Here is a 26,889-nt window from a genome sequence, read left to right on the forward strand (position 1 = left end):
AGCAGCAATTTTCCAAGTTTTTTCAACAAGATGGTGATGACTGAGTTTGGTATTGAATACAAAAAGGAAGACAGAAGGCTGTTTATTGATTCATCCAAAACCAGTGATGGAAAAACGCTACCAAGTCCGCTGAAACACCAACATGATTGGGGACTACTGTTGGTCGCTTTACCGAGAAGTTCAGCTAACAACTCATTGTAGAAAAAGCTATACAAGAAGCTTCCAATAAAAAAGATAAAGAAAATACAATCCAGTTCCAGCTGACAAGTGAAACTGCTATTAACACATATCATTGTTTTAAGTAGCTTACTGTAAATACAAACCATGCTTATGTTGTACTAAAGCGTTTCATTAATTTCTCCGTTTACTGCATAGCATGGGATTTTATACTATATAATAAAAAGCGTATTGCTCGAAAACTATGAGTGATACAAAACAAAAACTAAGGCTAGATTTGGATTCAGCTCATATAAATCTATAAAGATCAGCTATCAAAGTAAAAAAAGTTTTTTAAAAATATTTTGTTGGCCTGTGTTTATTGTTTACTGAAAAATGCTACTGACATGATTTTATATGTCTAATGTCTGTAAAGTAATTTTCCAATAAAATCAATCAAAATACACACAGCTCTTAACGTTCCCACATTTGATGTTGTTGTGTCAAAAGTAATGCTTGGGCATTGAACTGAAGATCCTATTTAGCGAGAGTTTCACATACAGTGTTTGCCTGTTTTTTTTCCCATAAACGTTAAAAAAACGACATATGCATAAAAGTACCGGCACTCAACGAGGAGTGGATTTTTATTTCACTTTACTTTCAAATATATTTATGTGTGAAATCTATATTTTATTAATTTGTTGAATTTCATGTTAGGTCCACACATCTTCAAGGCTGTTTCTTCTGGGTCAGAAGCTCTGTTTCTCAAATAACTGGCGATCTATTCCATGCGTGAAACTTGGTACACCTTTCGGCTATTCATTGATTAAATACTGGCTCTCTTCTTTAATACTAATGATACTCGAAGCATTAGCTTGTGTCTTTTCCTATAGTTTATCAAAAATAAGTCTTTTTCGTTTATGAGCCCCCAACGATCATCCAGCAAATTTTTATCGATGCTTTCATTACTGATGTTAATCTTACTATGGAATACAGTTTGTAGCTGCTACACAGGGATCTCAGAAACAGTCTGAAATGCTTATAACGGTTTTGCACGGTAGATTGTGAGGAGAAATACAATGGCTTTAATAAATTTTGGGACAAACACAATAGTTTTGTATTTACTTTGAGAAATAACCGTAAACAATTTAACGTATTATGTTTGTTATTCTAACAAACAGAATGATATTCACAGAGAAATAAATTGAACGTTTTACTTCATTTAATGACTCAGAAAATAGAGGAACAAATAATTACATATTGTGTGAAATAATATAGATTTGCCTTCGCAAAAGTTTTGGGACAAAGTTCAGAAATAAACCAAAAACTAGGAATAATGGGGAATTAGTACCTTGTACTTCTACCGCGACGTTATAGCACTTGTGTCAGCCGTTTTGTCATACTTTGTACAAGCTTCTGTAAGTACGAAATTCTTAGATTTTCCCATTCTTCTTGCAGTCGTCTCCTGACGTCTCGTTTGGACTGTATGTGGTCTTTCCGAATATTTCTTTGGCCGGCCGAAGTGGCCGTGCGGTTAAAGGCGCTGCAGTCTGGAACCGGAAGACCGCTACGGTCGCAGGTTCGAATCCTGCCTCGGGCATGGATGTTTGTGATGTCCTTTGGTTAGTTATGTTTAACTAGTGTAAGTAGGCTGTTTAGGTTTTTTTATTGGTAACGCCACCTCTGTATGAAAATCACTGGCTGTGCTGTGTGCAGTCTGTGGCTGCTTTGCATTGTTGAAATACTCGCCATTGTAGTGTTAGCCAGCTGGCTGTGAACAGCGCGTAGCGTTGCGCAGTTGGAGGTGAGCCGCCAGCAGTGGTGGATGTGGGGAGAGAGATGGCGGAGTTTGGAAATTTGTAAGATATACAATGATCTGTTATGTATATTATGAGTTTTCAACATTATTAAGGTAAATACATTGTTTGTTCTCTATTAAAATCTTTCATTTGCTAACTATGCCTATCAGTAGTTAGTGCCTTCAGTAGTTTCAATCTTTTATTTAGCTGGCAGTATTGGCGCTCGCTGTATTGAAGTTGTTCAACGAAGATTTTTGTGAGGTAAGTGATTTAGTGATTTGTGAAAGGTATAGTTTTAATGTTAGTCAGGGCCATTCTTTTGTAGGGAATTCTGAAAGTCAGATTGCGATGCGCTAAAAAAATATTGTGTGTCAGTTTAAGCACAGTCATGTATAAACTTTTCTAAGGGGACGTTTCATATGTCGACCCTTAGCCGAGGATACCTCACTGGAATCTTCTGATTTTTTTCTTGTAGTTTGTGTAATTAGTGTAGCTATTGTTTATTGCTAGCGCGTAATTATAGAGAGAATTTCCTTTGTAGTTGTAGTTTTTCATTGTTGTACACAGTTGTGGCATGCATTTAGATTTGCACCAAGTATTTCGCAGCTGCGCTTGCAATTAACTAGATATTATTTTCAGTGCTATGTTAATGTGTTCTCTTATTTTTGCTCTTCAAGTTGTGCTTTTCTGTGTTATCATGTGAAATATTGTGACAATAATGGCGTGTGAAAAACGTAACACTAGGCTCCAAAGTAAACTGAGAAATAATAGTGACGACGAGTGTAGCTTACCAGCACCGCTGTGTAATGAATTAACAGACATTCAAAGAAGTCATTTGGTAACTGTGAATAGGGAAATGGAGCGGGCGTCAAATAATGGTGTAGACAGTGAAACAGGTAGTGAACAGGGAAGCATTATCGATCGATCGGTCGGCAACAGCTCGCCTCAGGAATCGGGAATGACAGAACACAATATTGCAAATACTGTAGACTCAGGTTTTGGGTTCTCACCGTTTTCTCAAATGAGTCAAGAAACATTTTCTGCTTGTCGAAATGTGAATGTTGCCGGTGCAACTTCACTGCCGAAAAGCACTGAGGAACATGTTTCAGACACCAATCCATTGTTATTACAGTTAATGCAACAAATGGGACAAAGGCTACAAAAATTAGACACAATGGAACAAAATCTTCAAAAGTTAGACACAATGGAACAAAATCAGAGACAAACACAGCAAAAGTTAGACACAATGGAACAAAATCTTCAAAAGTTAGACACGATGGAACAGAATCAGAGACAAACACAGCATAAGCTTCAAAAGTTATACACAGTGGAACAAAATTTAAAAAGTTAGACACAGTGGCACAAAATCTTAAAAAGTTAGACACAATGGAACAAAATCTTCAAAAGTTAGACACCACGCTTGAACAAACACGTGAAGATTTAACTACTGAGTTACATAACATCGAATCGAAATGTCAAAAAGTCTGTAATGACGTAAAAACACAAATTTTCGAGCATTTTCAACCTATTTTTTCGCGGCATGAAAATGCATTACAGAATCACGAAGCAGCCATAAAAGAACTGCAAACTATTGTTCATCAAAATCATGAGACCCTGCAAGCTAAAATTGACTCAGTTGCATCTACCGAATCGGTTACGCAACTTGCAAAAACTCAAGAAAACTTAAAGGACACAGTAGATACTCTGAAAATTGGTTCAGAAAGACACATGGAGGAAATTAGTTCATTATCAGAGAAAGTAGTTGAACTTTCGGATCAGCTAAATAATTTATCTACGAAGGTAGATGATAATCTGAATGACACAAAACCGGTAGTCTTTAATGAGACAGAAGAGTGCGAACAAATTAGGAAACTGAAACAAAATCTGAATCAAATTAATACGCAACACCAAAGAGAAATCCAGGAAGTACAAGATCAGCTGACACAGGTAAGACAAGAATTACAAATTTCAGAGGACACTCGCGCTCCAACACGGGAAGAGGGACTTAGAAATACGGAAAGCCGCAAAATAATAACACAGGGCATTTCGGAAGTTATGAACGAAATTGGCAATGTGCACCGAATTTTGAGATGGAACGGCCGACACGACCTAATAATGACCGATATGCGACTCGCCGACATGATGATTTTGACTATAAGCTGTTCATTACTACACGTAAATTCAAAACATTTAAGAATTCTGGCAACGACATTCATCCACAAGCATGGCTCCATCAATTCTCTCATTGTTTTCCTCCCAACTGGTCATTGCAGCACAGATTAGAATTTATGTGTGGCTATTTAGAGAATGAACCAGCTGTAAGAATGCGATCGGTCATTCACGATTGCCACAGTGAAGGAGAGTTTTACCATGCCTTCCTCTCAGCATATTGGTCTCAAGCTACACAAGACCGAGTAAAACATGGCATCATAATGATGAAACATTTCGAACAATCTGAATTCTCCAGTCTTGTGAAATATTTTGAAGACATGTTGCACAAGAATCAGTACCTGTCAAACCCATACAGCCCCTCAGAACTCATCCGCATTTGCTTAATCAAATTACCTGAACATTTACGACATATTATTTTGGCAGGACGTTGCAAAGACGACATTGAAGCTTTTCAAGGACTCTTACAAGAACTGGAAATTGACAGCGCACGAGCACAACAATTACAGATCACATCCGTCGCAATTCCGCGATGAAAGAAATAATAACTGGACGTGAAAAGGCTATTCTCACAACACAAATCGTGACCGAAACAGACACCACCCGTATGACAACCGTTGGCAGAGTAGTAATAATTACAGGGAAAGATCACCTCTCCGCGGTAATGACTATCACAGAGACAATCAGAGAAACAGACAATATGGGAACCAAAACAATTATTATTACGGGAGGCAGAATAACTTTAGACGCAACAGTCCACCGTGCAGTGATAATTCAGGGAGAAATTCTCCACCACTTAACCGAGAAGAAAGAAACTACAGGAAATACCGACATGACGACAGACGATATGATCGTAACGACAGACCTGAATTGCATCAGAACTGGCGGGATTCAAACAGAGCAGGGCCTTCTCGTCAGAGTAAATTTGTAGAAGTTAGGTCTCCTAATCCCAATAACGGCGCGCGCCGACAAAGAGACAGACAATGACTCGCACAGCAGGCAGCCGCGTGCGCCCGCTGGCTCCGAGAAAAATAACATAAGACGCTAGCCTTGAGAAAAATTTTAGCATTCTTTACCGACGTATACAACATGATAATGGCATTCAAATCAAACTGTGAGTACTATGAAGAGTAAAGGTTTACACCACATTTCACATGTAAAACCGTTTATTAAAAAAATAATCTGTTTTTTAACTTTGTCTTTGCCATATAACTTTTCACTTTACATTACTAGGACAATTTGTCACTCTGAGAAACTGTTAACATGCAACAATGTTTTTAAGTTAACTATCCAGTCAAGAACCAAGAAAACTTATTTAAACAGAAATTACGAATGCATTGTTATAGTGAACAGACGACACAATGTTGTTATGTGTACATTCTTGCTTGTTTGTTGCACGATTATGTAACGACTATAAGGCTCACATTCTTAGAACATTTACCAGTACTGCTAATGAGATTTTGATGCAACATTTTGGTTTACTTATACATTCTGGATTTAAAGTACTTTCTGTGAGATACCAGAGGACACAGTGGTTAGTTTATGTGACAGCTACACGATTTTATCACGACACTACTAATGAGTGACAATTTACAATGTTGCTTTTGTAGTGTTTCTGTTTTATATCTGCACAGTTTTCTGTTTTATTCTGGAAAGTAAAACATGTTTCAGTAGTAACTTTTGTGGTATAGCTACAATGAGACTGCCTTTTCCGTAGCACAACAATACGTTACAGCACAGTACTTTCTTCATCACAACAATAAGCGTAATAACTAAGATATCTATATGCAAAGCATTTCACTTTTGTTTATCATGAGGTAAGTACATTGACTTCAGCAGAACTTTGCTTACAGAGGACGATAACTACGACACTTCCACAGAATTATCTTACAGCAAGATGCACATTTAGCGCTACAGGAGACGCATTTGAGAGATTAATTTTGTACTTAAGCCATTTATTTTTCAAGATTTTTGAATTACAAAGAAAGTTTTCCGTGATGCATTTCATTCCATTGCTGTAATTTGTAACACCTGAGGGTATAATTACATTAATCCTCAGGGGGGTACACGCTTACTTTGTGTACCATGTGTTTGGCAAGCACAAGGAGCCCTAGCTAATATGGTATTTGTTTATACAACTTTACACATCGGTACCATATTTCTCTAACACATAAATTACACAGCTACCTGATCATTTAACAGAGAAAGAAACATTTTTTTTACTACGTCAGTGACAGATGTTTACGTAATTACACAGTTGGATAACTTCACACTTACGAAATTGTATGTTGTTTGTACTTTGTGAACTGTTCATATTTTTTTGGAACCATTGTGATACTATGAGAGCTTTGAATGATATATTTGGTATGGGATCATGATTTTTAAAGTACGTTTGAGGCAGATGACACTTTTGACATGAGCAGAGAATTTTTTTTAGGTTTTGAAATTATTGGAGGAAGCTACGACGATTTTGAGAGTTGACTGAGGTGTTATGATATTATTACGATGACTATGTGTGTTATGCTGTTGCGGTATGTTTATGATCAATAAGCTGATGCTATATGAGTTATTTGAGTATGCTACGTATCTGTTATCATAAAATATTGAAGAAGTGTCGAAGAATAAGGTAAGGAATAATGAGTAGTGGTTAGGGACTCACTCTGGTTTGTGAAACAGGTTGTTGGAAACCAAGAATCGTACTTTAAGAGTTATGAAATGTATGTAAATGCGTGAATGTATTACAATGCCGACGAAAACTTTTTGGACACTGTTATATCAATAGGATTTTGTTTCTACAGATTTGTAACGCAAATTCTTGACCTGTGAAATATTTTTATATGAGACTGCCACTGTAGCGGAAACTGTTGTCGTAAATATTTCGGTAAGAAAGGTAAGTGACCTTGACGTAATGCGTCTTGAGCGGCCACCTGTGCCAGCCACCTGGAGAAACAGCCATTAGGTGAAAAAAAAAAAAAAGAAGCCATTAACCTCGCTATTGACATTCCTTTGTAGAAAGCATCGCAAATACACGCTCATTACTTGGAAACATATGATTACTCGTATTTTGTGCTACTTACTGAAATGCTTATGAATTGATGGGAAATATTCGTACAACTGCACACCTGATTACGACAAGTGTCTTTCTACGAGAGTTGAGAGAATTTCTACTAACTTATGAAATGTCACATGACTATTGAATGATATTTTTATGCTTTGCTTTTCATATTTGCTTATTTCATTTGATATCTAGTTTCCAGCTGTGTTGCAGCATTGCTTTTATAAAATAAAATGCATTTGCTAATGTGAACACTTTCTGTCAACAGATCTATTAAATAATAATTTTGTAATCCACATTCTTAAAAAAAGGAGCTCTTGGAATGGAAAGAACAATAAGAAGGGACTAATAATAGTAACTGCATATATAATTTTCTTTTCGAGTACTTGGTAATTTTTGTAGAATTAGTTTTTGTGGTGCACTACTTTAATTACTTAGACATTAAGATGTGAATAGACATTTCCCTTGTCTGTGTTGTTATCTTTAGTGTACTATTTTTTCTGCTTGAGCTATGTCATGTTTAGGTATAAGATATTTCATTTTCTGCTTCTGCTTGCCAGGCATAGTGCTATTAAATTTCACTTTGCATTACTCTGTTAATCTAGTTATGCTACTGATTTATTTTTCTTGTTGCTGCACATTGGCTCATATTAGTTGTAATGTTGCTTCGCTTGGTAATTTAAATTTACTGCAGCTTGCTTTGACAGTTTCCATTTTTTTTTCATTGCTGTTTGTATTAATTGTTTTGTGCTGCTGCATTGCCTCGTCCCTTAGTTTAGCATCTGAGCTCAGTAGATTTAAGTTAGCTTAAGAGGGGGTAGACTATGTAAGAGAACGAGTTGCGATGAATTGGAAGAAATGTATTGAGAAGTTATATGAAAAACATTTGGGCCAAAATGAGTATTGTACAATGAGAAATAATTATTTTGAAAGAAATATGAATAGAATACAGAAAGGAGGTATAGATAGGACTTTTTGGGAATAATGATGATTGAAGGGAGATCTCCAAGAAGTAAAGAAAGTTTTCTTTGCAAAATACTGCAGTAAAACAAACCCTGTCCTTTCCCTGTGTTATCCCACTATGTGTTTGTGTTCCCTTGTGTATTTGTGTTCTTCCTGTCTTTATGTGTTTAGTTAATAAGATTTATGTTGGAGAATGTTTCTAGTTCTAAGCTACATTCACTATGATGAGGAATACTGTAATCCTCAAATATAATTTGCATTAATAATATGTTATTTTCTTTGTAAAGATGTTTAGACATTATTTATTCTGTTTTGTTTTAATGCTCATGTGTGAAGTTGATGTTTCAATAATTATTCTGATCTTTTATGTATTTACTTATGTCATAATTCCTGTAACACTGTTGTATACGTTATTTCGATTCTTTTCTAAAGTTTGTTACTACAAATGTTATCTGTATTGTTATGTTCTTTAATGATGTATTTTGTACATTTGTAATTGTATTCTTATGTTATAAAATTGTAATTGACACCAGTTCATCATATTATTAACTTGTAAGTTCCATTTCACTGCACACATTTCTGTTGGTCATAGTATATTGACAATATGTGAGAAGTAGGGACTGTTAGTGTTTGCACGTGTGTTAATAATTCAGCAAGGGACTGGATAACAGCATTGCTGGTTCTAAGGACAATTCCAAAAACTTTGAGAGTGCGCAAGTGGTGGTTTATGGACTTGCCATATTGTCCGCAAGACTCTTCAATGGTGATTGTGCACCTGCACAGTCACAACAAATGGCTGCTGGCCATTTCTACAAGGACTACAGTGGGTCTACACCTTTGCTGACTCACCAGCACCATTATTTCTACAAGGACTGCAGTGGGTCTGCACCTCTGGTGGCCCACCAGTACTGTAATCTCTACCAGGACCACAGTGGGTCTGCTCTGTGATTACCTACCTACCAATACTCTTCAAAACTTCGACTGACTCTGCTGTGGGTTTGCTCTGTTGTGGCCCATTACCTGTCAGCATGTCAAGAGTCAGCACTGTCTTTCCGTTGGAAGGACAACACTACTTCTTCAAGACTGCATGGAAATCCACTACTTCTGTGTGCAATTTCTTTTACTAATGAGACTTTGTGAAAAAAAACTGTAATTACTATTATGATGAATGATCAGAACTATCTTTATGGACTGTGAGAAAATTTTAGCTTTTGCCCAACATTGTATCAATAAGTGTGTGCATTTGATTTCTTTGTTATTGTAATTACGTTTATGAAAAATTTTAACAAATATGTATTGCCTAGTACCCAAAACAATTTGTAAAATTTTTTGTGGGGAGCATGGGGGCTATGTAAGTAGGCTGTTTAGGTTTTTTTATTGGTAATGCCACCTCTGTATGAAAATCACTGGCTGTGCTGTGTGCAGTCTGTGGCTGCTTTGCATTGTTGTAATACTCGCCATTGTAGTGTTAGGCAGCTGGCTGTGAACAGCGCGTAGCGTTGCGCAGTTGGAGGTGAGCCGCCAGCAGTGGTGGATGTGGGGAGAGAGATGGCGGAGTTTGGAAATTTGTAAGATATACAATGATCTGTTATGTATATTATGAGTTTTCAACATTATTAAGGTAAATACATTGTTTGTTCTCTATTAAAATCTTTCATTTGCTAACTATGCCTATCAGTAGTTAGTGCCTTCAGTAGTTTGAATCTTTTATTTAGCTGGCAGTATTGACGCTCGGTGTATTGCAGTAGTTCAACGAAGATTTTTGTGAGGTAAGTGATTTAGTGATTTGTGAAAGGTATAGTGTAATGTTAGTCAGGGCCATTCTTTTGTAGGGAATTCTGAAAGTCAGAAGTTCTAAGTTCTAGGGGACTAATGACCTCAGCAGTTGAGTCCCATAGTGCTCAGAGCCATTTGAACCATTTGAAACGTCCCCTTAGAAAAATTATACAGAGGTATAATTTACTCTCTTGTTTTATTGACGATATTAATCGGAAATAACTTGAAACCTGGCAACAGATATTTTCCGTAACCTACCAATAATACAAATATATATAGCATACACATTCAGCGTAACCTACCAACAGAGAAATTCTGTAACCTCCTAATAATACAGTGTGACTAATCTCCCAATAAAATTGTGGCTCACTTATAACCTTTCAATAACTGACTGAATTTAAACTGGTAAACTTTGGACGTCAGCAGTGCTGCGTCATGGCCCTGAAAGATCATACTGAATAAATTGAAAATTCTTACCTCAATAAGGTCGCCGGATAAAGCATGTATTGAAACGTCCCCTTAGAAAAATCATACAAGACTGTGCTTGAAACTGACACACAATATTTTGTTAGCGCAACGTAATCTGACTTTCAATAATCCCTACAAAAGAATGGCCCTGACTAACATTAAACTATACCTTTCACAAATCACTTACCTCGCAAAAATCTTCGTAACTCGAACTACTGCAATACAGCGAGCGCCACTACTGCCAGCTAAATAAAAGATTCAAACTACTGAAGGCACTAACTACTGATAGGCATAGTTAGCAAATGAAAGATTTTGATAGAGAACAAACAATGTATTTACCTTAATAGTCATCAAAAGTCATAATATATGTAAGAGTTCATAACATCCATTCTTACAAATATCAAAACTCCGCCATTTCTCTCCCCACATCCACCACTGCTGGCGGCTCACCTCCAACTGCGCAACGCTACGCGCTGTTCACATCCAGCAGCCGCTGCCCAACACTACAATTGCAGACAACAATGCAAACTAGCCACAGACTGCACACAGCACAGCCAGTGATTCTCACGCAGAGCGCTACGTGGCGTTACCAACAAAAAAAACCTAAACAGCCTACTTACATAGCCCCCACGCTCCCCACAAAAATTTTACAAATTGTTTTGGGCAGTGGCCAATAATGACTTGATAAAATTTTTCATAATTACAATAACAAAGATATCAAATGCACATACTTATTAATACAATGTTGGTCAAAAGCTAAATTTTTTTTACAGTACATAAAGACAGTCCTGATCGTTCATAACAGTAAAATTGCAGTGTTTTTCTCAAAGTCTCAGCAGTAAAAGAAAAATGCACTCGGAAGTAGTGGATTTCCATGCAGTCTTGAAGAAGTAGTGTTGTCCTTCCAGCGGAAAGACAGTGCTGACTCTTGACATGCAGACAGGTAATGGGCCACAAACAGAGCAAACCCACAGCAGACTCATTCTACGTGTTGAAGAATATTGGTAGGTAGGTCATCACAGAGCAGACCCACTGTAGTCCTGGTAGAGATTGTGGTGTTGGTGGGCCACCAGAAGTGTAGACCCACTGCAGTCCTTGTAGAAATAATGGTATTGGTGGATCATGAAAGGTGCAGACCCACAGCAGTCCTTGTAGAAATAATGGTATTGGTGGGTCATCAAAGATGCAGACCCACTGTAGTCCTTGTAGAGATGGCCAGCAGCCATCTGTTGTGACTGTGCAGGTCCACAATCACCAATGAAGAATCTTGCAGATAATATAGCAAGTCCATAACCACCACTTGTGCACTCACAAAGTTTATGGATTTGTCCTTAGAACCAGCAATGCTGTTATCCAGTCCCTTGCTGAATTATTAACACACGTGCCAAAAAATTAACAGTCCCTATGTGTCACATATTGTCCATATACTATGACCAACAGAAACGTGTGCAGTGAAATGGAACTTACAAGTTACTTAATTTGATGAACTGGTGTCAATTACAATTTTATAACATAAGACTACAATTACAAAGGTACAAAATACATCATTAAAGAACATAACAATACAGAGAACATTTGTAGTACAGGCTTTACAAAAGAATCGAAATAACATATACGTCAGTGTTACAGGAATTATGACATATGTACATACATAAAAGATCAAAATAACTTTCGAAACATCAACTTCACACATGAGCATTAAAACAAAACAGAATAAATAATGTCTAAACATCTTTACAAAGAAAATAACATGGTATTAGAAAAATTCTACAACATAAGTCTTATCAGATAAACATATAAAGACAGGAAGAACATAAATACACAAGGGTACACAAACACATAGTGGGATAACACAAGGAAAGGACAGGGTTTGTTTTACTGCAGTATTTTGCAAACAAAACTTTCTTTACTTCTCGGAGATCTCCCTTCGTTCTTCATTATTTCCAAAAGTCCTATCTATACCTGCTTTCTGTACTTTTCTCGTATAGCCTCTCAGTGCATTTCTTCAAATTCATCGCAACTCATTCTCTTATAGGCTACCCCCTCTTAAGCTAACTTAAATCTACTGAGCTCAGATGCTAAACTAAGGGACGAGGCAATGCAGCAGCACAAAACAATTAACACAAACAACATTGATGAAAAATACAAATGGCGAAGCAAGCAGCATAAATTACAACTAATATAAGGCAATGAGCAGCAAACAAGAAAAATAAATCAGTAGTAAACTGGATTAGCAGAGTAACACAAATTAAAATTCAGTAGCACTATGCCTGGCAAACAGCAGCATAAAATGAAATAACTTATACCTAAACATGACAAAGTTCAAGCAGAAAAAATATTACACTAAAAATGGCCATGTCTAATACCTATGTCACAACTTAACACTAGAGTGATACATCACAATTTATTCTACAAAAGAAATTACCAAGTATTTGAAAAGAAAATTATGAATGCAGTTCCTGTGAAGGTAAATGTCTTTTTGTGCTCCTTCATTTTTTTGAAATATTATTATTTACTCAATCTGTAGACAGAAAATATTTATATTAGTACATATATTAAATTTTATTTTAACCAATGCTGCAGTGCAGCTAGAAACTAGATATTAAACAAAATGAGCAATCTCTCAACTAGAAAGACAATGGATGTAAAATGTTTCTCATCATTTCATGAGGCACTTTAGTAAATATCAAAAATTAAGAGCTCCACAGGGTAATCATATGTTTTCAAGTTCGAGCGTGTCGTATTTGCGATGCTTTCTACAAAGGAATGTCAATAGCGAGGATAATGGCCTCTTCTTTTTTTTGCACCTAATGGCTTTCTTTTGTCAGATGTCTACCTCTCAGCTGGGCGCCCAAAACGCATTACGCTAAGGTCACTTACCTTTCTTGCTGAAATATTTACGAAAGCAGTTTCCGCTACAGTGGCAGTCTCATATAAAAAATTTCAGAGGTCGAGAATTTGCGTTGCAAATGTGTAGATACAAAATCTTATGAATATAACAGTGTCCAAAAAATTTTCGCCGGCATTGTGATACATTCACGCATTTACACACATTTCATAACTCTTAAAGTATGATTCTTGGTTTCCAACATCCTTTTCCACAAGTCAGAGTCCCTAACCACTATTCATTACTCCTTACCTTATTACATATATATATATATATATATATATATATATATATATATATATATATATATATATATATATATATATATATTCGTCGACACGTCAATCTTGCGACGACACTTCAATATTTCATCATAATAAATACATAGCATAATCAAATTCCTCATATAGCATCAGCTTATTGATCATAAACATACCTCAACAGCATAATACACATCGTCGTCATAATAATAACATCATAACACCTCAGTCAAATCTCAAAAACGTCGTAGCTTTCTACAATAATTTCAAAACCTAAAGAAAATTCTCTGCTCATTTCAGTAGTGTCATCTACCTCAAACGTACTTTAAAAATCATGATCCCATACCAAATACATCATTCAAAGCTCTCATAATATCACAATGGGTGCGAAAAAATATGAACAGTTCACAAAGTACATACAAAATACAGTTTCATAAGTGTGAAGTTATCCAATTGCGTAATTGGGTAAACATCTGTCACTGACGAAGTAAAAAAAAATGTTTGTCTCTCTCAGTTAAGTAATCAGATAGCTGTGTAATTCTGTGTTGGAGAAATATGGTACCGATGTGTAAAGTTGTATAAGCAAATACCATATTAGCTAAGGCTCCTTGTGCTTGCCAAACACATGGTACACAAAGTAAGCGTGTACCCCCCTGAGGATTAATGTAATTATACCCTCATGTGTTACAGATTATTGCAATGGAATGAAATGTATCACGGAAAAACTTCGTATCATTGTACTTCAAATATCTTAAAAAAATTAATGTTTTAAGTGCAAAATTAACCACTCTAATACGAGTACTGTAGCGCTAAACTGTGCGTCATGTTGTAAGATAATCTCTGTGGAAGTCTTGTAGTTATCGTCCTCCGAAAGCTAAGTTCTGCAGAAGTCTATGTACTTACCTCATGATAAACAAAAGGGAAATGCTTTGTGTATAGATATCGTAGTTATTACGCTTATTGTTGTGTTGAAGAAAGTACTGTGCTGTAACGTATTGTTGTGCTACGGAAAAGGCTGTCTCATCGTAGCTATACCACAAAAGTTACTACTAAAACATGTTTTACTTTCCAGAATAAAACAGAAAAACTGTGCAGATATAAAACAGAAACACTGCAAAAGCAACATTGTAAATTGTCACTCATTAGTAGCGTCGTGATAAAACCGTGTAGTTGTCACATAAACTAACCACTGTGTCGTCTGGTATCTCACAGAAAGTACTTTAAATCCAGAATGTATTTTCAAGTAAACCAAAATGATGCATTAAAATCTCATTAGCAGTATATGTTCTAAGTATGTAAGCCTTATAGTCGTTACATAATCGAGCAACTAACAAGCAAGAATGTACACACACAATAACACTGTGTCGTCTGTTCACAATAACAATGCATTCGTAATTTGTGTTTAAAAATGTTCCCTAGGTTCTAGACTGGATATTTAACTTCAAACATTGTTGCATGTTAACAGTTTCTTAATTCTGACAAAGCATACTAGAAATGTGAAGTGAAAAGTTTTATGGCAAAGACAAAGTTAAGAAGCAGATTATCTTTCAATAAACGGTTTTACATGTGAAATGTGGTGTAAACCTTTACTCTTCCTAGTACGCAGACTTTCAACTGAAAAGCAATTGTCATGTTTTATACGTCGGTAAGGAATGCTAAATCTTTTCTCAAGGATAGCGTCTGTGTTATTTTTCTCTGAGCCAGCCAGCGCAGGTGGCTGCCTGCGGTGCGAGTCATTGTCTATTCCTTTGTTGGCGCGCGTCGTTATTGGGATTAGGAGACCTAACTTCTACAAATTCGTCTTGCCGAGAGGGCCCAGCTCTGTTAGAATCCCGCCAGTTCTGATAAAATACAGGTCTGTCGTTATGTAGGTAGTTTACATAGTTTCTTTTCTCTCTGTCATGTGGTGGAAAATTTCTCCTGGAATCGTAACTGCGTGGTGGACCATTGCGTCTGAAGTTATTCTGTCTCCCTTGGTAATAATTATTCTGGTTCCCATATTGTCTGTTTCTATGGCTATCTCTGTCACATACATTACTATGGAAACGCGATCTTTCTCTGTAACTGTTATTACTCTGCCAGTGGTTGTCATATGGGTGGCGTCTGTTTTGGTCACGATTTGCGTTGTAAGAATAGCCTTGTCGTGTCCAGTTATTGTTTCTGTCGTCACGGAATTGTGACGTATGTGACCTGTAGTGATTGTTTTCCTGTTTTCGCATCCGGCAACTGTCTGTGTCAATTTCTAATTCTTGTAGGAGTCCCTGAAAAGCTTCAATGTCGTCTTTGCAACGTCCTGCTAAAATAATATGTCGTAAATGTTCAGGTAATTTGATTAAGCAAATGCGGATGAGTTCTGAGGGGCTGTATGGGTTTGACAGGTACTGATTCTTGTGCAACATGTCTTCAAAATATTTCACAAGACTGGAAAATTCAGATTGTTCGAAATGATTCATCATTATGATGCTATGTTTTACTCGGTCTTGTGTAGCTTGAGACCAATATGCTGAGAGGAAGGCATGATAAAATTCTCCTTCACTGTGACAATCGTGAATGACCGATCGCATTCTTACAGCTGGTTCATTCTCTAAATAGCCACACATAAATTCTAATCTGTGCTGCAATGACCAGTTGGGAGGAAAACAATGAGAGAATTGATGGGGTCACACTTGTGGATGAATGTCGTTGCCAGAATTCTTAAATGTTTTGAATTTACGTGTAGTAATGAACAGCTTATAGTCAAAATCATCATGTCGGCGAGTCGCATATCGGTCATTGTTAGGTCGTGTCGGCCGTTCCATCTCAAAATTCGGTGCACATTGCCAATTTCTTTCATAACTTCCGAAATGCCCTGTGTTATTATTTTGCGGCTTTTCCGTATTTCTAAGTCCCTCTTCCCGTGTTGGAGCGCGAGTATCCTCTGAAATTTGTAATTTTTGTATTACTTGTGCCAATTGATCTTGTACTTCCCGGATTTCTCTTTTGTACTGTATATTGTTTTGATTTTGATTGAATTTCCTAATTTGTTCGCACTCTTCTGTCTCATTAAAGACTACCGGTTTTGTGTCATTCAGATTATCATCTACCTTCGTAGATAAATTAGTGAACTGATCCGAAAGTTCGGCTACTTTCTCCGATAGTGTACTTATTTCCTCAGTGTGTTTTTCTGAACCAAGTTTCAGAGTATATACTGTGTCCTTTAAGTTTTCCTGAGTTTTTGCAAGTTGCGTAACCGAATCGGTAGATGCAACTGAGTCAAATTTAGCTTGCAAGGTCTCATGATTTTCCTGAACAATACTTTGCAGTTCTTTTATGGCTGCTTCGTGATTCTGTAATGCATTTTCATGCCGCGAAAAAATAGGTTGAAAATGCTCGAAAATTTGTGTTTTTACGTCATTACAGGCTTTTTGACATTTCGATTCAATGTTATGTAACTCAGTAGTTAAATCTTCACGTGTTTGTTCAAGAGTTTGTTCCAATGAGTCTAACTTTTGAAGCTGTTGCTGTGTTTGTCTTTTATTTTGTTCCATCGTGTCTAACTTTTGAAGCTTTTGTCCCATTTGTTGCATTAACTGTAATAACAATGCACTGGTGTCTGAAACATGTTCCTCAGTGCTTTTCGGCAGTGAATTTGCACCAGCAACATTCACATTGTGACAAGCGGAAAATGTGTCTTGACTCATTAGAGAAAACGGTGAGAACCCAAAACCTGAGTCTACAGTATTTGCAATATTGTGTTCTGACATTCCCGATTCCTGAGGCGAGCTGTTGCCGACCGATCGATCGATAATGCTTCCCTGTTCACTACCTGTTTCACTGTCTACACCATTATTTGACGCCCGCTCCATTTTCCTATTCACAGTTACCAAATGACTACTTTGAATGCCTGTTAATTCACTACACAGCGGTGCTGGCAAGCTACGCTCGTCGTCACTATTATTTCTCGGTTTACTTTGGAGCCTAGTGTTACGTTTTTCACACGCCATTATTGTCACAATATTTCACACGATAACACAGAAAAGCACAATTTGAAGAGCAAAAATAAGAGAACACATTAACATAACACTGAAAATAATATCTAGTTAATTGCAGCTGCGAAATACTTGGTGCAAATCTACATGCATACCATAACTGTTTTACTGTACAACAATGAAAGACTGCAACTACAAAGGAGATTTTCTCTACAATTACGCGCTAGCAATAAACAAAAGCTACACTAATTACACAAACTACAAGAAAAAATCAGAAGATTCCAGTGAGGTATCCTCGGCTAAGGGTCGACATATGAAACGTCCCCTTTGAAAAATTATACAGGACTGTGCTTAAACTGACACACAATATTTTTTAGCGCAATGCAATCTGACTTTCAAAAATTCCTACAAAAGAATGGCCCTGACTAACATTAACCTATACGTTTCACAAATCACTTACCTCACAAAAATCTTCGTTACTCGAACTACTGCAATACAGCGAGCGCCACTACTGCCAGCTAAATAAAAGATTCAAACTACTGAAGGCACTAACTACTGATAGGCATAGTTAGCAAATGAAAGATTTTGATAGAGAACAAACAATGTATTTACCTTAATAGTCATCAAAAGTCATAATATATGTAAGAGTTCATGACACCCATTCTTACAAATATCAAAACTCCGCCATTTCTCTCCCCACATCCACCACTGCTGGCGGCTCACCTCCAACTGCGCAACGCTACGCGCTGTTCACATCCAGCTGCCGCTGCCCAACACTACAATGGCAGACAACAATGCAAACTAGCCACAGACTGCACACAGCACAGCCAGTGATTCTCACGCAGAGCGCTACGTGGCGTTACCAATAAAAAAAACCTAAACAGCCTACTTACACATTTTGAACCGAATATTTCTTTCTAACGCATTCCATAAATTCTCTATGGAGCTCATGTCCGGAGTTGGTGGAGGGGGAGTGACAACTGTTGGACAGTTGTACAGGAGCCACAACAGTACAATATAGGCAGTATGCCTCAGCCTCAACGGCAATTCGTGTAGCTGTCATTCGTGGATCTTTCTTGACCTTTTGTATTATTGCCCTCTCTTCTCTCCTCGCAAATACGAGTATCCTGAGAAAGCCTGTCTATGGCAGACTTTCTAACCTGTCTTCACTTTTATATTGACGGAGGATGTTCCCTACAGTACTTTCCTTCATATTCAGTGGCGTTGGTATTTCTCGGCATGTTCGTCCCTTTTCGTTTGTTTTTACCTCTACTTACCATTGTATACAAACACACTTGTGTTTCCTTTGAGCTCTCTACAGTCACGACATCGCAGGAAGTAATGAATAACAGGGATATGCAGACTGAAACTGTTGCCAACATTTGTCCCAAAACTTTTGAAGTGTAGAGTTTCATACCTCACAGTAAGAAGTGGGTCTTGTTCTGTCGTAAAAAGCAAACATTAGTGATTGCACTTTTCATCGCCCATAATTACATGTGCAGCTTGCAGACGGACATCCTTATTTCCGTATTAACCATCATAAATTCTTTCATACCCAGACATTCTGTGTACAGCGTCTTATGAGTGGTACTATAGTTGTTAAGAAAAAAAAGTTGATATGTCGCGCCGTTTCCGTGTCAGTTAGCACTGAAGTTAGCCAATAAGGCCTTTTCGCGTGCAAACTCAAGCGGCCCGCCAGATACAATTAGTACCAGTTTTTCTCGTAAAGTAGATGATAGTCACGAGACTGCTCAGCTTTTGGCTCGAGTTCAGTCCCTAAAGTCCCACCTCCAATTTTGGAATCGCTGTTTTGTTCGGTTTTAGAAAACCAAACAAAGCACACATATGGCGACAAAATCTCTAGCGAGTCGCCTGAATATGCGAAGCAATGACCTGATTTGCCAACTTCAGTGCTAATTAATGGTAACTGAAGATAATTTCACTACCAAAGAGCGCTAACCTATTCTCCAATAAAACGCTTTTTTAGCGATTTGACTTGTGAAGTTTTCAGCAGTTAAGATACATTGCACGTCGCCCCCAGACTGACGATGTCGTAAATACACAATGCTATCTAACTCAGAAACGGAGTAACGTAACAAGTTCTTTTCTTAACTATTATTTCTCAGCACAACATACCCTGCAACACCGTTACAAGCTTCTCAGACTGTTTCTGACACCCTGAATATGTACTTTCGCTTTACTCAATAAAACATCACATTCCAGCGAACTAGAGGCACTTTACTTCTCTTCGTTCTTTGTGAATTCTATTCGAGAAAACAGGTATTTTTCTGAAAGGAATTGAAAACAAAGGTATTTTATTTAATAACTATTGCGAACTTCCCCAGAACGTTAAAACTGTTGTGGTGGTCCACGTTGCATCGTAATAACGAACGTCTCAGCTGACCCTGTTTCTCTCTCTCTCTCTTTCTATCTCTCTCTCTCTCTCTCTTTCTCTCTACCTAGCTTGGCTCACTGCTTCGTCACACTACCCGACCGTTGTGACCTGTGAAACGAGCAAGTATTCACTTAAGGAAATCCAAGTGAAGAACCTACCACGATTAGGTAATGAATGACTCTTGCAGAACTAATATTTTGCGAATGTGCGTTCGCAGGCCTGCAAAAGAAAAAGATTCATTAAAAATATTTTGCGGAGTCAGTGATGTTCTTTTTTCAAATTTGCTAGCCCAGAGACACCGCTTCCCGTTATCCAACTGAACGCAAAGTTCACACGGCACATTTTCATATGTAGTGGCAAAAAAGGAAGATTTTCCATGGATATATTTTTAATGACTCATGCATTTTTATTAAATGCCATTTTCGATCAGAGTCGCTCATATTTATGTCTCAAGCCGTGTTGCTTCATATCACTGCGGTATTCTGAAACTGATTTAGCTTTATCTAGGAATATGCTGGACATGTCAAAATTTATTAGAATTTGAATCTCTGATTTTATGAGCTCTAGTGAACACCTGTTCCTGCCATCAGTTCACTTGTTCTTCATCATCGAAAAAACTTGTTCCACAAATTCATTTGAATCTAACATGCTTAGTATAGTACATACGAGCCGAGAAATATTTGTCACTTTGTCTTGAGGCACTAGTGTGAAGAACTAGATTAACATACACACAAGATCGCCATCCTTATTGAAACAGTTAGTAAAGTATCTTTCATCTCACACAATCCTTCATATAGCTGATGCAGATGGACAAGATCTTGTAGATTGAGTATTTCCACTACAATTTCAAAGTTACAATATTGTATTTCCCCCTTCAAAGAGAGAGATACCAACTTGTATACTTTTTATTAGTTGAGAAGTGCCGGCCGTTGTGGCCAAGCGGTTCTAGGCGCTTCAGTCCGGAACCGCGGGACTGCTGCGGTCGCAGGTTCCAATCCTGACTCGGGCATGGATGTGTGTGATGTCCTTCGGTTAGTTTTGTTTAATTAGTTCTACGTTCTGATGACCTCAGATGTTAAGTCCCATAGTGCTCAGAGCCATTTGAACCATTTCGTTGAGAAGTCATAATGTATTTCGAGATATTGCAACGATGTGTCATAGAAACAATCAAATCCATATGAAATATTGTAAATGGATGTTCATGAAAACTCTCTCATTTATTTCATGGTTTCACTCCTATAAAATTTATCGTTCTTTTTCTGTTATTTTGTTACAGATTATCCACAGACTGTTATGTGATACAGTAACACTCAGCTCCCTTTTTCCGAGGTCTTTGGATACTGATTGCATTTAATCTCCTATATTTGACATAAAATGCAAATATATTTCAGGAATAATTCCGCTGTCTGGATCGACAGTTAAAAATATCGATGGAAGTTGCTTTGGACAGGCATCAGTGCTGTTGAAATAGCCGGCCAGGAGTTAAGGAGTGTCATCTTGTTGGCACATGCGTTAAAATCGCAGACCACTAAAAGTCCATAAATTCAAAAAATTAATTCAATTTCGCACGCCTTTCAGCCAATATTATTACTCTCCAAAACAAGATCCTCTAAGCCCATTTCCATCTCTTCCATGGCATGTTTCATCGCATTGTTACATATGAATCGTGTGTCAGGCAGCTGGTCGCAGACTCTCATAATTGCGAGACCCAGTTCGCTTTGTGTTTCTTGCGGGAGTGCTACCAAGCGCGACACGAGACGATACCGTTTCATCACGTTAACAGGTCAGGCGAAAAGCAGGACATCAGCGCTTTGCACGAACTGGGTAGGTGGCATCAGCAGAAGCTTAGTAAAGCAATACCATTGAGATGTATCACATCACCTTGATACGTGAAGTAAGAAGCCGCGTCGCTAACGTAAGAAGGCGTACTGAATATTGTTACGAACCAGTCGCTATAACAAATGTGTAAGCAAATAGGGCGCGATATGAGTCGCTGATACATATGTATTAGGAAAGCCTATGCGGTCATTACAAGTGATGTTGGGTCAACACCAGTCGATATTTCACACTATAAATACTCCAGGATTAGAGTCCAGAAGGAGTTGGTCAGAAGGATCGCTGGTGTACGGGACGCGCGTACTCGATTCCCTGACACGGTATTAACGCTGGGTATAAGTCTGTTGTAGATTTCCTGCTGGTACTCAACACCGCCAACAGCTGCCGAAGAGATGTCTTCCTCTCCGTAAGCACCACTCACAAGTTCGGCGCTGTTGACATCTCCAACGCAGACGGGAAGGCCTGGGGGTCTTCCGTGTCGACTTGGGCCAGGACAGCAGCGTTCCTGACCCTTCAGCGGAGCCACGGGGACTACCTGCACGGCCGGCCAGGGTTAGCCCACTTCTCGACCACACGACAACCGTCACCGCGGTTCAGAGAGCTGACATGAGACATAGTTACGGGATGGGATAGAGGACCTCCTAGGCCGGAGTGCGTAGGCCACATACACACGCGCCACCTTCTTCGAGTACGGAGGGCGGAGGCGCAGCATCCACTTCCTGAGCAGCTTCCGGGCGCTCATTGTGCACGCAGGAAAGCAGAGGCAGAGGACCGCAGTAGCATCGCTAAAGGAGAGATGTATTTGCAGAAATAAATGGTTAAAGGTCACTCTCCTTTCACAGCGCCAATCGGCGTGTATAGGTTACAAATACGCCTCTTCCATGGGGAACCGACAAGTGACGAACTGGGAGAGTGCCTCCCGACACACCATCCATACCCCCCCCCCCCCCCAATAGCCGCCACCTGCAGTATTATGACTTTGTGGTGTGAACATCTGGCTTTCTGAAGGTTGGGATTCTTGGAAAGCAACAACTGATAAACAGATTGTTTGCTGCCAGAATTCGCATGAGCACTGTCGGCTCCATATGCTGTTAAATTGTTAACATTTATTGTCTGTCTCTTCAGACTATCGACAATTAGCTTTGCCACTGCATTTTAAGACCAATCAGACTATTCAGTCAATGTCAACGATTTCTTCTGTGCCTGTACTATCTTATACGGGTAGGTAGGTAGGTAGTTAGTGTTTAACGTCCCGTCGACAACGAGGTCATTAGAGACGGAGTGCAAGCTCGGGTGAGGGAAGGATTGGGAAGGAAATCGGCCGTGCCCTTTCAAAGGAACCATCCCGGCATTTGTCTGAAACGATTTAGGGAAATCACGGAAAACCTAAATCAGAATGGTTGGAGAAACTATTTTATACAAACAGACTTTCTTGATCGCTGGCGATCTCATTACGATTTTCCACAAAAGTAAATTAAGAAAACTAGGGTATATACTGTATTGATTCAAGACATTATTACTGCAATGAAGTTTACGATCATGTGTATAACATTAGAATCGGAAATATCGACAACACTGTTGACTGTGCGATCGAATGTTCTTCAGAAGTACCAAGCTAAACATAGACTACCATAAAATCTATATCTGTACGGTAACAATAACAAATATAATCAAATTAATGTGCATTTTTGTTATATATAAGCCGAAGAATAGTGTTGTGTTTTACGATAGGCCAGTGCCAAATATTTAAAAAACGGAAGAAGGTGCTATACAGGGAAATAAAAAACTTAAGGCTAAATTAAAACTAAGAATACGGGAAAACGTACAACCTGGCTGTGGTGTCACCGCCAGACACCACACTTGCTAGGTGGTAGCCTTTTAAATCGGCCGCGGTCCGTTAGTATACGTCGGACCCGCGTGTCGCCACTGTCAGTGATAGCAGACCTAGCGCCACCACACGGCAGGTCTAGAGAGACGTACTAGCACTCGCCCCAGTTGTACAGCCGACGCAGCTAGCAACAGACACTGACGAAGATTCTCTCATTTGCCGAGAAGATAGTTAGCATAGCCTTCAGCTAAGTCAATTGCTACGACCTAGCAAGGCGCCGTATTCAATTGCTATAATACTTCTGTATCATCAAGAGCGATGTTCTACAATTATGAATTAAAGTTAAGTATTCCAGAAGCTACGTACTTTTCTTTATAGCATTCATTACGTATCCTGTTACAGACCTCACGCCATCCTGCGTGAGCTATAGCGTGCATTTCGGCCTCCTCAAACAACACGGTGTTGGCACTTCTGCCGACACTTCACTGGCAGCCGTAAGTGGCACCATTTTCGGGGAGGGTGGGGGGGGGGGAGCGGGGTGGTGAGACAAGCGCTGTATCGTTTGACACATATAGAGGCGAGAGAGTGTGCCGGGACGTACCCCGCTTCACTGCTAGCAGCGCCACGTCACCTTAACGCGGCTGTGCGTAGCAGACAAGTATTGGCACCACAATTAAAAATGAAATTAAAAGTTAAAGTTGCTTTAAAAAACTTTGTCAACTTATGCTTTAGTGTAATAATGTTTAAACCGTCGAGTCTCAGATTGATTAGGTCAATATTTTTACCTAAGTACGTAGTTTTAAGAGAAAATAAGTGGTGCTAAATAATAAAACTAGGAAGTCAGAAATCGGTCATAATGTGCAGATGTATACCAAAATTAACTGGTACAAGTCTCAATGTAATTAAAGCAATATTTTGGTCAGAATCCACATTTTTAAGAAAAATTAAAGGCGCTAAATATAAGACTTAGAAATGTGAAATTTTGTATGACACTTCAGTTCAACATAAAAATAATAACTATGTGACCCCATTAAGCTGCCTCTAATAATTTTAGGGTAATTTACTGACCACTAAATTTGGAACAAAAACGTCCTTATTTGCAGTAGATTAAGTATCTGGTATATTAATGCTAGAAAGTGTTGGTTGCAGCACGTGACGAAACCAATTAAATAATACAGCTATAACAAGTTTTAGGACTTTGATGTTAATAATAACCAATACAAGGTCTCTTAAAGTTATAGTTCAGAGGTCACGTGCTACTGTGAGTTGCGTTCTAAAAATTATAAAAGGCAAAGTTTCAATGCAAGCGAACTAAAACTTTTTCTGTGATTTTAACCAACTTAACTACATGCATGCAAAAATTACGAAGATTCTAAATTGATTCATGAAACTGTTATTAAATATTGTGTGTCCTAGAAAGCGGCCCTTTAGAGACAAATACTGCTGTGTGTTAGGGCGGATGACAGCAGGTGTTCCCTTGGCTGTCCGCTGCGCCACATATATAAATACAGCCCGAGAGGCAAGACTAGGTTCCACTTCGCACCCAGCCACCGTAAGATCCGCGTCAGCCTAACGCCGGAGTGCGCGCTGCCTCGGATGACGTCAGAGACAGGCTGTTACAAAACGCGAATTCTCAGTAATAATAGGATCTGAACTCACGAGGACTGTACACCGTCGTGGATCGTATAGATTTCGCAAAAGTAGCTGTTAGTGTGCCGCCCATAATGTTAAAAAATCCGCGTGGCAAGTGGAGACAATTATTTTCCACCTCTGTGACGAGCATTTGTTTTGATTATCAGTAGTCAGGGCAAAAGACAATTTAGTAGGAACTTACCGTATAGGTTGCCTCTGAACTGCTCATAGAGCTGTTTAGGATAGAGAGATTTACTGTCATTAAGAACATAATGAATATTACAGTGTTGTGTGTGTGAAACTTTACCAAATTTATGTATCAATTAGAACTCCAAATCTTCATTTATAATCATAGTCCAGATCCTGCTAAGCAAATAGAGAATAGAAACATTTCTTTCAGTAGGCTGGACAAGAATGTGGAAATGCAGACTGGGAACTATGCTCAGTATGTTCTCTATCGCTTTCTGGCTGATCACAGAAATAGTTGCCAGGCTCTAGTAAAAGACGGTGAACAATGTGTAAGTAGGCTGTTTAGGTTTTTATGTTGGTAACACCACGTAGAGCTCTGTATGAAAATCAGTGACTGTGCTGTGTGCAGTCTGTGGCTGGTTTGCATGTTGGAATATTTGCTATTGTAGTGTTGGGCAGTTGGATGTGAACAGCGCGTAGCGTTGCGCAGTTGGAGGTGAGCAGCCAGCAGTGGTGCATGTGGGGGAGAGAGAGGGCAGAATTTTGAGAGCGGACGATCTGGACGTGTGTCCATCAGAAAGAGTAAATTTGTAATATGGGATATCACGAACTGATTATATATATATATATATATATATATATATATATATATATATATATATATATATATATATATATATATATATGATGGCTTTTGAACATTATTTAGGTAAATACATTGTTTGTTCTCTATCTAAATCTTTCATTTGCTAACTATGCCTATCAGTAGTTAGTGCCTCCGGTACTTTGAATCTTTTATTCAGCTGGGAGTATTGGCGCATGTTGTATTGCAGTAGTTTGAATAACGAAGGTTTTTGTGAGGTAAGTGATTCATGAAAGGTAGAGGTTATTGTTAGTCAGGGCCATTCTTTTGTAGGGATTATTGAAAGTCAGGTTGCGTTGCGCTAAAAAAATATTGTGTGTCAGTTTAGTGATGATCAGAATAAGTAAAGAGAGAAATGTCTGAGTACGTTCAGTTTTGCTCAGCTATTTGAAAATCAAATAACGTAGAGGTTTTTCAGCACTGTCATTTATAAAATTTTTCTAAGAGGATGTTTCAAATGTTTACAACAATTCCAATTTCCTCCTATCGATAATGATTATATTAATATGTTGATCAACTCACTACCCCACAGGGGACTAGTCTAAGGTATGTTAATCAAACAATTTAAAAAGTGCTGCATAAGGATAATCTTAATAAACATAATCATTTTCATCATAAGTTACAACTGAAGATAAATAGCGTTTCGTTTAAAAACAGAAACTGTACCTAAATTACATTGATTACTGCAGCTGAAGTAATACTGGAGAAGTAAAATTATGTGGAAGAATGTCTAAAGGTAGCCACAAACTGAGTCATATAAATGTATCATCGTTTCATTACTCGCCAACAGGAGAAAGACGATGTGTTAAATTAAAGTTGAAAGGTAGGGGGAAACTAACTGAAAGCTTGCCAGAGATCATCACGA

Source organism: Schistocerca nitens, chromosome 7 (genome assembly GCF_023898315.1).
Source record: "Schistocerca nitens isolate TAMUIC-IGC-003100 chromosome 7, iqSchNite1.1, whole genome shotgun sequence".
Taxonomy (NCBI): Eukaryota; Metazoa; Arthropoda; class Insecta; order Orthoptera; family Acrididae; genus Schistocerca; species Schistocerca nitens.